The sequence below is a fragment of the Aegilops tauschii genome, chromosome 4 (assembly GCF_002575655.3).
Source record: "Aegilops tauschii subsp. strangulata cultivar AL8/78 chromosome 4, Aet v6.0, whole genome shotgun sequence".
NCBI classification, from domain to species: Eukaryota; Viridiplantae; Streptophyta; class Magnoliopsida; order Poales; family Poaceae; genus Aegilops; species Aegilops tauschii.
The window spans coordinates 143384034-143396971 of record NC_053038.3 but is presented as its reverse complement, the minus strand read 5'-3'; positions in this window follow the sequence as shown (position 1 = coordinate 143396971).

Genomic DNA, 12938 nt, shown 5'->3' with positions numbered 1-12938 from the left:
TCTGCGGTCCAGTATCTCCACTGGTATGGTCTCCTTAGTGGACAGATCAGTGGTGACCGGAAGTTCAGAGAACACCGGACTGTAGTTGGGGGTGAAAGGCTTCAACTGCGAGACGTGAAACACGGGGTGGATTTTACTGTCAGTAGGGAGCTCCAGTTTGTATGCTGCAGGTCCAATTCTGGCGATGACGGAGAAAGGGCCAAAGAACTTGAACGCCAGCTTCGGGCAGGGGCGGCTCGCCACAGACTTCTGTACATATGGTTGCAGTTTCAGAAGAACTTGCTCCCCGACCTGAAACGCCCGCTCTGTTCGCATTAGGTCCGCGAACTTCTTGTGCTTGACTTGTGCGCGTGCCAGATGTGCGCGCAGGTTTTCTTGATGCAAGGACCAGTCCCACTGCTCCCCGTCCGGCAAGGTTGGTTGGGATGCCGGCCAGGTGGCCATGCTCCCCTCGTTGGCTTCGACCCCGTACAGCGCTTTGAAGGGAGAGCAACCCAGCGACGAGTGAAAGGAGGAATTGTACCAGAATTCAGCAGCGGGAAGCCAATGGCGCCATTGCTTGGGAGTGTCGTGAACGGCACATCACAAGTACATCTCCATGCACTGATTGACACGCTCACTTTGGCCATCCGTCTGGGAGTGGTACGCTGTGGAGTAGAGGAGCTTGGTGCCTACGCCGGCGAGCAGTTCGCGCCACAGCGCACTGGTGAAGATCTTGTCGCGGTTGCTGACGATGGATTTGGGGATGCCGTGGAGCTTGACGACGTTCTCCCAGAACACGCGCGCCACCTGTGTCGCCGTGAACGGGTGCCGCAAGGGCACGAAGTGAGCGAACTTGGTGAAGCGGTGTAACACCCGGATAATTAGGCTACAATAAAACTCTCCTGATGATGCCATGTCATCTCCGTTACTGTTGCTAATCAAGTGTTAGTTCAAAACATCTCAAATTCAAAAAAAGAATTAGTGACAAACACCCAAAGTTTTCAAAAGTCAAAACAAAAATGTTCGGTGGGTGCCAAATATTGCACTGGTAATTATTGTGGAGAAAACATTTTTTTAGAAAGTGCCTAAGTATTTTAAAGTGAAATAAAACAGAAAATAAAAATAAAGAAAAGAAAATACAAAAGCAGAAGACAAAAGAGAAAAAAAGGAGAAAAGGACCCCCTGGACCAGACGGCCCAGCTCGCAGCTAGGCCAGCCCACCTGGCCCATCCAGCCAGCCCAGCCCCCCTACCTCAGCCTTTCGTCCTCCTCCTGCAACAGGAGAAGGCCGAGCCTCCATGGCCGCAGGGCACTCGCCCTCGCGCACTACTGCACCGCAGGTGGATGAGACCAGCCCCCGACGCTCTCTCTCTCTCTCGCCCAAACCCTAACCCACATCAGATCCCCCCTCCTCCTTGCTCTCTCTCGCTCGCTCGCTTCTTTCTCCCCACTGCCCGAGCGTGCTCGCCGCCGTTCTCCGTCGTCCCCGCGGCCACCGTCATCGCCCTGCACCCCCGACATGCCGTAGGCGTCCGACGTCGTCCTCCACGTCGACCGGTGCCCGCTGTTGGAGCCGGGAGGCACCACAGCGCCGGATTCACCTCGTCCCATTCCGCCTCGGCCGCCGGTGATTCCCGTCGACCGCGGCCTCCCTCTGCGCTCCCGTTCACTCACGGGGCCTCCTTGCGCCCGCACGGTGAGCACCACACGTCCTCCCCTGCCTCCCCCTCGTTATGCTGCGCATAACGTCGCCGCCGTGGACGACAGAACGCAGCTCCGCCGTGCCGCTCATCGTCGTCGCTTCCTTCGATGCCATGGCCGTCCGAGCACACCATCGTGCTCGGGGCACTCCAGTGGTGCGGCCTGGCGCTTTAGATTGTTTATGCGCGCGCTAGTTCTTCGTTTTCGCCGAGCTACCGTAGACCACCGACGCCGGCGACCTTGCAGCTCCCTGTTCCGGCCATCTCCGGTCGGTCCAGTGGCACCACTCGACGCACGGCAGCGTCAGCGTTCGAACGGAGGTGAAAACGCGTGATTTGCCGCTCTGTAGCGAAGATACGAGCCTCTCCGGCGAACTCGCCGCCGTGGAGAGCTCGCCGGCGCAACTCCGGCGCCGGCCGCCGACGTGGCCTGCCACTGAGGTCCGGCAGGGTCACTGCCCGGTGGCCCCAGGAGCCAGGTTGGCCCAGTTGACTGGGTCAACTACTGACTGGGCTGCCCAGTGAGACTGACGTGCGGGTCCCACCTCTTAATCCTCTAATTAAAACATTTTAATAATTAAAACTAATTTGTTTAGTTTACTAGACACTGACAGGTGGGCCGAGTAGTTTTACCAACTAAATTTAGATTAGTTTGAACTCTGTTTAACCCACTGTCTATGACAGGTGGGTCCCCCGTGTCAGTTTTGACCAGTCAACCGCACTGTTGACGGCTGACATCACACATACGTCATGCTGACGTCATCCCATACTGCTCTGGATAATGTTGGATTTAAATTAATAATTAAAATCAGAAAATGATTAAATCTTTAGAAAGTCATATAAAATAATCCGTAACACGGATGAAAATACTTTCTACAAGAAAGTTGCGTAGAACGATGAGACGAATCCGGATACGCAGCCCGTTCGTCCGCCACACATCCCTAACATATCGAACTCGCAACTCTCCCCCTCTGGTTCATCTGCCCGAAAACGCGAAACATCGGGAATACTTTCCCGGATGTTTCCCCCTTCGCCGGTATCACCTAGTACCGCGTTTGGGCACACCTAGCCTCACGCTTTGTCATGTCATGCGTTGTTATGCATCTGTTTGCATTGTATTCATTGTTTCTTCCCCCTCTTCTCTCTGGTAGACTACGAGACCGACGCCGCTGCTGGTGCCCCGACCGACTACGCTGTTGACGACCCCTCCTTCTTGCCAGAGCAATCAGGCAAGCCCCCCCTTGATCACTAGATATCGCCTATTCTTCTCTATACTTCTTGCATTAGAGTAGTATAGCATGTTACTGCTTTCCGTTAATCCTATCTTGATGCATAGCCTGTCCTTGCTACTACTGTTGTTACCTTTACCTGCAATCCTACATGCTTAGTATAGGATGCTAGTTTTCCATCAGTGGCCCTACATTCTTGTCCGTCTGCTGTGCTATACTATCGGGCCGTGATCACTTGGGCAGTGATCACGGGTATATACTTACATACTCTTTACATGATACAAGTGGTGACTAAAGTCGGGTCGGCTCGTAGGAGTACCCACGAGTGGATCTTGTGGCGGAGCGACAGGGCAGGTTGAGACCACCTAGGCGAGAGGTGGGCCTGGCCCTAGACGGCGTCTGCGGTTACTTAAAAATAACACGCTTAACGAGTTCTTGGTATTTGATCTAAGTCTGGCCATTTGGTCTATACGCACTAACCAACTACGCGTGAACAGTTATGGGCACTCGACGTCGTGGTATCGGCCGAAGCCTTCGTGACGTCAGCGACTGAGCGGCGCACGCCGGATTGGACTGGAACGCCTGCTAGGCTAGCTCTGCTTTCGGCCGCGTTTGCAACATGTAGGTGTGCAATGGGAGATGGGCCCAGACGCCTACGCCATAGGATTTAGACCGGCGTGCTGACCTCTTTGTTGTGCCTAGGTGGGGCTACGACGTGTTGATCTTCCGCGGCTGGGCATGACCCAGAAAAGTGTGTCGGGCCAAATGGGATCGAGCGTGTTGGGTTATGTGGTGCACCCCTGCAGGGAAGTTTATCTATTCGAATAGCCATGTCCCTCGGTAAAAGGACGACCCGGAGTTGTACCTTGACCTTATGACAACTAGAACCAGATACTTAATAAAACACACCCTTCCAAGTGCCAGATATAACCCGGTGATCGCTCTCTAACAGGGCGACGAGGAGGGGTTCGCCGGGTAGGATTATGCTATGCGATGCTACTTGGAGGACTTCAATCTACTCTCTTCTACTTGCTGCAAGATGGAGGCTGCCAGAAGCGTAGTCTTCGACAGGACTAGCTATCCCCCCTTATTCTGGCATTCTGCAGTTCAGTCCACCGATATGGCCCTTTACACATATACCCATGCATATCTAGTGTAGCTCCTTGCTTGCGAGTACTTTGGATGAGTACTCACGGTTGCTTTCCTTTCTCTTTTTCCCCCGTTCCTTTCTACCTGGTTGTCGCAACTAGATGCTGGAGCCCAGGAGCCAGACGCCACCGTCGACGACGACTCCTACTACACCGGAGGTGCCTACTACTACGTGCAGCCCGCTGACGACGACCAAGAGTAGTTAGGAGGATCCCAGGCAGGAGGCCTGCGCCTCTTTCGATCTGTATCCCCGTTTGTGCTAGCCTTCTTAAGGCAAACTTGTTTAATTTATGTCTGTACTCATATATTGTTGCTTCCGCTGACTCGTCTATGATCGAGCACTTGTATTCGAGCCCTCGAGGCCCCTGGCTTGTATTATGATGCTTGTATGACTTATTTATGTTTTAGAGTTGTGTTGTGATATCTTCCCGTGAGTCCCCGATCTTGATCGTACACGTTTGCATGCATGATTAGTGTACGATTAAATCGGGGGCATCACAAGTTGGTATCAGAGTCGACTGCCTTTAGGAATCCCCCTTTCCACACTCCTTGGCCGAAGTCGAGTCTAGACATTCTAAAACTTTTACTAACATGGCTGTGTGTCTTACGGGCCCACGTCGCCATTGGGTGGTATTAGGATCTTTTACTCCTCGACCTTTAATCTGGGACTCTGAACTCTCTTCTACTCGGGTTAAACGAATTTACTAACTCTAACACTAGGATCCCGTGACCACATTCACCCCAAAGTTGGATAAGCCATAGTTATTTCTTAGAATAGTATTTTGAACAACTCCCACAACGTCATTTAACTCCTTTGAAACATCTTTGCTTTCAGATGGAACCCACGAGGCAGGTCGTGCGCCACACGACGGCCATTGGTGCCTCGGGGTCACCTGCTGTGCTAGCTTAGATGATGACCTATCTGGGTTATCGCTGGCACCCTGAGTACACCATCTAGGAGGAGTGCCAGGAATTTAACCAGGAGCAGTACCGTGCCATCGTCCACCTCTACTCTCGGGAGTATGACTCCACTACTGTGTTGCACACCGCTCATGGTGTTGGAGTGACCATCGATATGGCTGTCCACGATGCTACTTATGCTGCTCTGACACGTCTTCGTGGAGAGTATCGGGAGTTGGACACCTCCCCTTTCAGGCACATTGCTATCGCATCTGATGTTGGTGCGGAGGGATACTATACTGCTGCCTACTCCATTGTCACCCGAGAGCCCTTCTACCATCAGAACCTGGTTCTACATGCTGATGGGTTGGATCGAGCTAACCGAGCTCTTTGCCACGAGTTGTACACCACCCGTCAGCACCTTTACCATGCTCTGACGCTGTTGCACCCCTTTGTCCGATCTAGAGAGCTGCCCCGTTGTGCGATCTACCCAGCCAGGACTGTGATGCCCCAGGGTGTCGGCTGGCCAGATGTGGGAGGCTACTCTCCCGCACTTGGTCCTCTTCTGCCACCTGAGCGTCAGGTTCTGCACCAGAGTATTCGCAGACCCCAGGTTGCTGACGTGGAGTTCCCGATGCGACACTACCAGCTTTCAGGCTACACCTACCTCCACAGTACCTCTTGGGACTGATGTAGGCTTGCTTGTTAGTGTTAGATGCATTCACCGCGAGCCTGTGTGCCGCCTATGGTGTTTTAGTCTATGTACTGAACTCTGTGTACTGAACTCTATGCATGACCCCTTTTGTAAGTTATGCCGACTACTATGTAGTAGCTATCGTGCTCCTTTCATTATGCATGTTTCATCGTGAATGATTCTTGTCTTTGCAATTTCTCAATGCTGAACTACCCCTGTTATATATTAGCAGGATGGTTAGACCAGGTGGTCATGGTAGTGGTGGCAATGCCCCACCACCACCTGAGTACATGGCTGGTGTGATCCTGTACGAAATGAACCGCCAATTCATGGAAAATATGATGGCTCAGTTTCCTCACCCCAATATGGACCAGTAGCAAACCCCAGTAACTCTGCAGGATTTCATGCGCCTCAACCCAACTGTGTACCGCAGCTCAACTCAGCCTCTGGATGCTGATGACTGGCTCCGTGACATCACCAATGAGATGGAGTCTGCCGATGTAGCCCCTGCCAGCTATGTCACCTTTGCTTCCTTCTTCTTGAAGGGACCCGCAGCTCAATGGTGGGACAGCCACAGGCGTACTCTGCCAGCTGGAACAATCATCACCTGGCCACACTTCGAAGCTGCTTTCTGTGCCCGCTCCATTCCTTAGGGAGTCATGGACCGGAAGAAGCGTGAGTTCCGCAACCTCACCCAAGGCAACAAAACTGTTGAAGCTTATCAGCGGGAGTTTCTGGACTTGTCTCGCTATGCTGAAGAGGACATTGCAACTGATGCACGCAGGCAGGAGAAGTTCCGTGATGGCCTTCAAGCTGACATCAAGCTCGCACTTCTAGTGCATGACTTTACTGATTTCGCCACCTTGGTGAACAAGGCCATCACTGTCGAAACTGGTTTGCAGGAATACCAGAGCTCTCACAGGCGCAACCGTGACACGGGCTCATCTTCGGGCCCGCCCTCGCAGAAGCGTAAGATATGGATTCCCAACAGCATGTACCAGCCAACTGCACCTGCCCCAAGGCAGACCTATGCTGCACCTCGTCTGCCTACTCCTCCAACTAAGCAGCCAAGGCTTCCAGCACCACCACCCCGAGCTCCTGCTCCCACTCCCAATAGTCGTTTGTGCTTCAGGTGTGATCAACCAGGACACCGTGCTAGGGAATGCAACCAGAACTAGAATCAACTGGCCCGTCCAGCAACTGGCCATGGAAGCAACCAGCCCCGCAACAACACTGCCAAGTCTTATGGTCGTGTTCATGCCAACCACGTTGATCTCAACGAAGCTCAAGACCAGCCTGCTACCGTGATGGGTACTCTTCTCATAAATTCAGTACCAGCATCTGTTTTATTTGATACAGGAGCATCCCATTCATTCATATCAGCAGAATTTGCATTCATGCATGGCATTAAATACGAAGAGATGAACACTCCGCTAGTGGTACACACCCCTGCGTGCCAATGTCAAACCTCTATGGTTAGTCACGACGTTCCTGTTGAAATTGAAGGATTGGAATTTCTTGTCTCTCCCATCGTACTGAAGTCCTGTAGCATTGATCTCATTCTGGGAATGAATTAGTTAAAAGCGCATCCTGCTTCTATCGTTTGCGCCACTAAGACCGTCCATCTGCTACACCCTTCAGATGAAATAGTTACTTACCAAGCTCATCTGGTGCAAAATGCCGAGGCAAGGCTCTATGCATTGAATGCATTGAACGCTGCACCACTCGAGGGCATTGAAAACATTCCCGTCGTGCGTGAATTCCTCGACGTCTTTCCTAAAGAACTTCCAGGGATCCCCCCTACTAGAGCTGTCGAATTCATCATTGACTTGAAACCAGGCACCACTCCTATAGCCAAGCGACCCTACAAGATGCCGCCGCATGAACTCCTTGAGCTTAAGGAGGAAATCGACAAATCCCTTCGCAAAGGATTCATCCGCCCAAGTTGCTCTCCTTGGGGAGCACCTTCTCTCTTTGTCAAGAAGAATGATGGGACAAACCGATTGGTCCAAGACTACCGTCCTATAAACCAAGCTACCATTCAGAATAAGTATCCTCTTCCTCGGATCAATGATTTGTATGATCAACTGGCTGGTTCATCAGTGTTCTCTAAACTCCACTTGAGGTTGGGTTACCACCAGATCCGTGTTCGTGAAGAGGATATCCCAAAGACCGCCTTCGTGACTCGATATGGTTCGTACGAGTACACCGTCATGTATTTCGGTTTAACCAATGCTCCAGCCACGTTCTCTCATCTGATGAACTATATATTCATGGATTACCTCGACAAGTTCGTCGTGGTTTATCTGGATGATATCCTGGTATTTTCCAAGAACGAAGAGGAACATGCTGAACATCTTCGTCTTGTGCTGGAAAAGCTACGAGAGCATCAACTATATGCCAAGTTTTCCAAATGTGAATTCTGGCTACCCGAAGTAACCTATCTTGGGCATGTCATCTCTAAGGATGGTATTGCCGTCAACCCTGAACGAGTCCAGGCTATCCTTGATTGGACTCCTCCCAAGAACGTTAAGAAAGTCAGAAGTTTTCTCGTTCTCGCCAGCTATTGCCGTCGATTCGTGGAGAACTTTTCCAAGATCGCCAGGCCTCTGACTAACATGTTGCATAAGTGCGTCAAGTTCCAATGGACAGACAAATGTCAGGAAAGTTTCCAGGCACTCAAAGACAAGTTGACTTCTGCCCCTGTTCTAGCTCCACCTGATACTAAGAAGGACTTCGCCATTTACTGCGACGCTTCCCGTCAAGGATTAGGCTGTGTCCTAATGCAAGACCGCAAAGTGATTGCTTATGCCTATCGGCAATTGCGCCCTCACGAAGAGAACTACCCAGTTCACGACCTCGAACTTGTTGTTGTCATTCATGCGCTGAAGCAGTGGCGACATTACCTTCTCGGTAATCGTTGCAAGATCTTCACTGACCACCAAAGTCTGAAGTATCTGTTTACTCAGCCAGACCTGAACCTCCGTCAGCAGAGATGGATGGAGATTGTTGCAGACTTTGACTTGGGTATTTCCTATACGCCAAGCAAGGCTAATGTAATGGCTGATGCCTTGAGCCACAAGTCTTACTACAACCACCTCCAGGTTCACAAAGTTCAGCCCTCGCTTGTTGAAGAATTCAGAAAGCTGAACCTCCATATTGTTTCTCCGGGTGCACTCGCTCCCCCTCCTAAGGAGTTTCGCAAGATGAACCTCCGTGTTGTTTCCCAGGGTTCCCTCAATACCCTGGCTGCCGAACCAGATCTCTTGGACTCCATCAAGAGAATACAGGGATATGACTCTGAAGCCCACAAGATTAAGCGCTACCTCGCATAAGGAAAGCCCTCATTCTTCACTATTGCTGATGATGGCACTTTGTACTTCAAGGGCCGCCTAGTGGTGCCATGTGCAGAGAAAAATCTGGATATGACTCAGGAAGTTATGAAAGAAGCTCATGATACGCCTCTATGTATCCATCCTGGTAGTACAAAGATGTACCAAGACATCCGTCAGAGATTCTGGTGGTCTAATATGAAGCAAGACATTGCTCGTTGTGTTGCGGAGTGTGACGTTTGCCGTCGTATCAAACCAGAACATCAAAGGCCTGCTGGAACTCTGCAACCTATCTCTATTCCTGAATGGAAATGGGACCATGTTGAGATGGACTTCATCACTGGATTTCCCAAATCACAGAAAGGTAATGATGCTATTCTTGTCGTCATTGACCGGCTTTCCAAAGTTGCACATTTTCTGGCGGTCAAAGAAATGATCACTTCTAGTCAGCTGGCAACGCTCTATATGTCCAGGATTGTTTCACTCCACGGTATTCCATTGGTTATCAGCTCAGACCGTGGCACCTTATTCACTTCAAGATTCTGGGCAAGTTTCAAGAAGCTATGGGAACTCTTTTGTCATTCAGTACTGCGTTTCATCCTCAGTCGCAAGGGCAAGTTGAACGTGTCAACCAAGTTCTCGAAGACATGCTTCGAGCTTGTGTTATTTCCTTCGGCAAGAAATGGGAGGAATCTCTCCCGTATGTTGAGTTCTCTTATAATAATAGCTATCAAGCTAGTCTGAAGATGTCCCCCTTCGAAGTGTTATATGGGCGAAAGTGCCGAACCCCTCTGAACTGGTCAGAAACTGGGGAACGTCCACTCTTTGGTCCGGATATTATCCAACATGCCGAAGAACAAGTCCGCATTATTCGTGAGAATCTCAAGACTGCTTAGTCGCGTCAGAAGAGTCAGTATGACCGTCATCATAAAGACATGGTCTAGCAACCTGGTGAAAAGGCTTATCTTTGAGTCACACCAATGAAGGGTGCTCACCGCTTTGGGATCAAAGGCAAATTAGCTCCTCGCTATATTGGCCCATTCACTATTCTCGAAAGGCATGGAAAAGTGGCATACCACTGGAGCTTCCGCCGAACCTTTCTCAGGTTCACGATGTGTTCCACGTGTCACAGCTCCGCCGTTGCTTCAAGGACCCAATCCGAGTAGTGGATCATTAAGTGCTCGAATTGCAGCAGGACCTCTCCTATAAAGAGCATCCGATCCGCATTCTCGACCAAGCTGAATGCCGCACACGTCAGAAGGCGATCAAGTTCCTCAAAGTCTAGTGGTCGCACCATTCTGAAGATGAAGCCACCTGGGAACGCAAGGATCGCCTGCGTGATGAATACCCCGCACTGTTTCCTTCTACCTCCTAAATCTCTGTAACGCCCGGACAATTAGGCTACAGTAAAATTCTCGTGATGATGCCATGTTATCTCCGTTACTGTTGCTAATCAAGTGTTAGTTCAAAACATCTAAAATTCAAAAAAAGAATTAGTGACAAACACCCAAAGTTTTCAAAAGTCAAAACAAAAATGTTCGGTGGGTGCCAAATATTGCACTGGTAATTATTGTGGAGAAAACATTTTTTTAGAAAGAGCCTAAGTATTTTAAAGTGAAATAAAACAGAAAAGAAAAATAAAGAAAAGAAAATACAAAAGCAGAAGACTAAAGAGAAAAAAGGAGAAAAGGACCCCCTGGACCAGACGGCCCAGCTCGCATCCAGGCCAGCCCAACTGGCCCATCCGGCCAGCCTAGCCCACCTACCTCAGCCTTTCATCCTCCTCATGCAACAATTGAAGGCCGAGCCTCCATGGCCGCGGGGCACTCGCCCCCGTGCACTGCTGCGCCGCGGGTGGATAAGATCAGCCCCCGACGCTCTCTCTCTCTCGTCCAAACCCTAACCCACAACAGATCTCCCCTCCTCCTTGCTCTCTCTCGCTCGCTTGCTTCTTTTTCCCCACTGCCCGAGCGTGCTCGCCGCCGTTCTCCGTCGTCCCCGCGGCCACCGTCATCGCCCTGCACCCCCAACATGCCGTAGGCGTCCGTCATTGTCCTCCACGTCGACCGGTGCACGCTGTTGGAGCAGGGAGGCACCACAGCGCCGGATCCACCTCGTCCCCTTCTGCCTCGGCCGCCGGTGATTCCCGTCGACCGCGGCCTCCCTCTGCGCTCCCGTTCACTCACGGGGCCTCCTTGCGCCCGCACGGTGAGCACCACATATCCTCCTCCTGCCTCTCCCTCGTTCTGCTGCGCATAACGTCGCCGCCGTGGACGACTGAACGCAGCTCCGCCATGCCGCTCATCGTCATCGCTTCCTTCGATGCCATGGCCGTCCGAGCACACCATCGTGCTCGGGACACTCCAGTGGTGCGGCCTGGCACTTTAGATTGTTTATGCACGCGCTAGTTCTTCATTTTGGCCGAGCTAACGTAGACCACCGACGCCGGCGACCTTGCAGCTCCCTATTCCGGCCATGTCCGGTCGGTCCAGTGGCACCACTCGACGCATGGCAGCGTCAGCGTTCGAACGCAGGTGAAAACGCGTGATTTGCCGCTCTGTAGCGAAGATCCGAGCCTCTCCGGCGAACTCGCCGCCGCGGAGAGCTCGCCGGCGCAACTCCGGCGCCGGCCGCCGACGTGGCCTGCCACTGGGGTCCAGCAGGGTCACTGCCCGGTGGCCCCAGGAGCCATGTTGGCCCAGTTGACCGGGTCAACTGCTGACTGGGCTGCCCAGTGAGACTGACGTGCGGGTCCCACCTCTTAATCCTCTAATTAAAAACATTTTAATAATTAAAACTAATTAGTTTAGTTAATTTGACACTGACAGGTGGGCCCAGTAGTTTTACTAACTAAATTTAGATTAGTTTGAACTCTGTTTAACCCACTGTCTATGACAGGTGGGTCCCCCGTGTTAGTTTTGACTAGTCAACCGCACTGTCGACTGCTAACATCACACATACGTCATGCTGACGTCATCCCATACTGCTCTGGATAATGTTGGATTTAAATTAATAATTAAAATCAGAAAATGATTAAATCTTTAGAAAATCATATAAAATAATCCGTAACTCGGATGAAAATACTTTCTACATGAAAGTTGCTCAGAACGACGAGATGAATCCGGATACGCAGCCCGTTCGTCCGCCACACATCCCTAACATATCGAACTCGCAACTTTCCCCCTCCGGTTCATTTGTCCGAAAACGCGAAACATCGGGAGTACTTTCCCGGATGTTTCCCCCCTTCGCCGGTATCACCTAGTACCGCGTTTGGGCACACCTAGCCTCACGCTTTGTCATGTCATGCATCGTTATGCATCTGTTTGCATTGTATTCATTGTTTCTTCTCCGGTAGACTACGAGAACGACGCCGCTGCTGGTGCCCCGACCGACTACGCTGTTGACGACCCCTCCTTCTTGCCAGAGCAATCAGGCAAGCACCCCCCCCTTGATCACCAGATATCGCCTATTCTTCTATATACTGCTTGCATTAGAGTAGTGTAGCATGTTACTGCTTTCCGTTATTCCTATCCTGATGCATAGCCTGTCCTTGCTACTACTGTTGTTACCTTTACCTGCAATCCTACATGCTTAGTATAGGATGCTAGTTTTCCATCAGTGGCCCTACATTCTTGTCCGTCTGCTGTGCTATACTATCGGGCCGTGATCACTTGGGCGGTGATCACGGGTATATACTTATATACTCTATAGATGATACCTGTGGTGACTAATGTCGGGTCGGCTCGTAGGAGTACCCACGAGTGGATCTTGTGGCGGAGCGACAGGGCAGGTTGAGACCACCTAGGCGAGAGGTGGGCCTGGCCCTGGACGGCATCCGCGGTTACTTCAAAATAACACGCTTAACGAGTTCTTGGTGTTTGATCTGAGTCTGGCCATTTGGTCTATACGCACTAACCAACTACGCGGGAACAGTTATGGCACTCGACGTCGT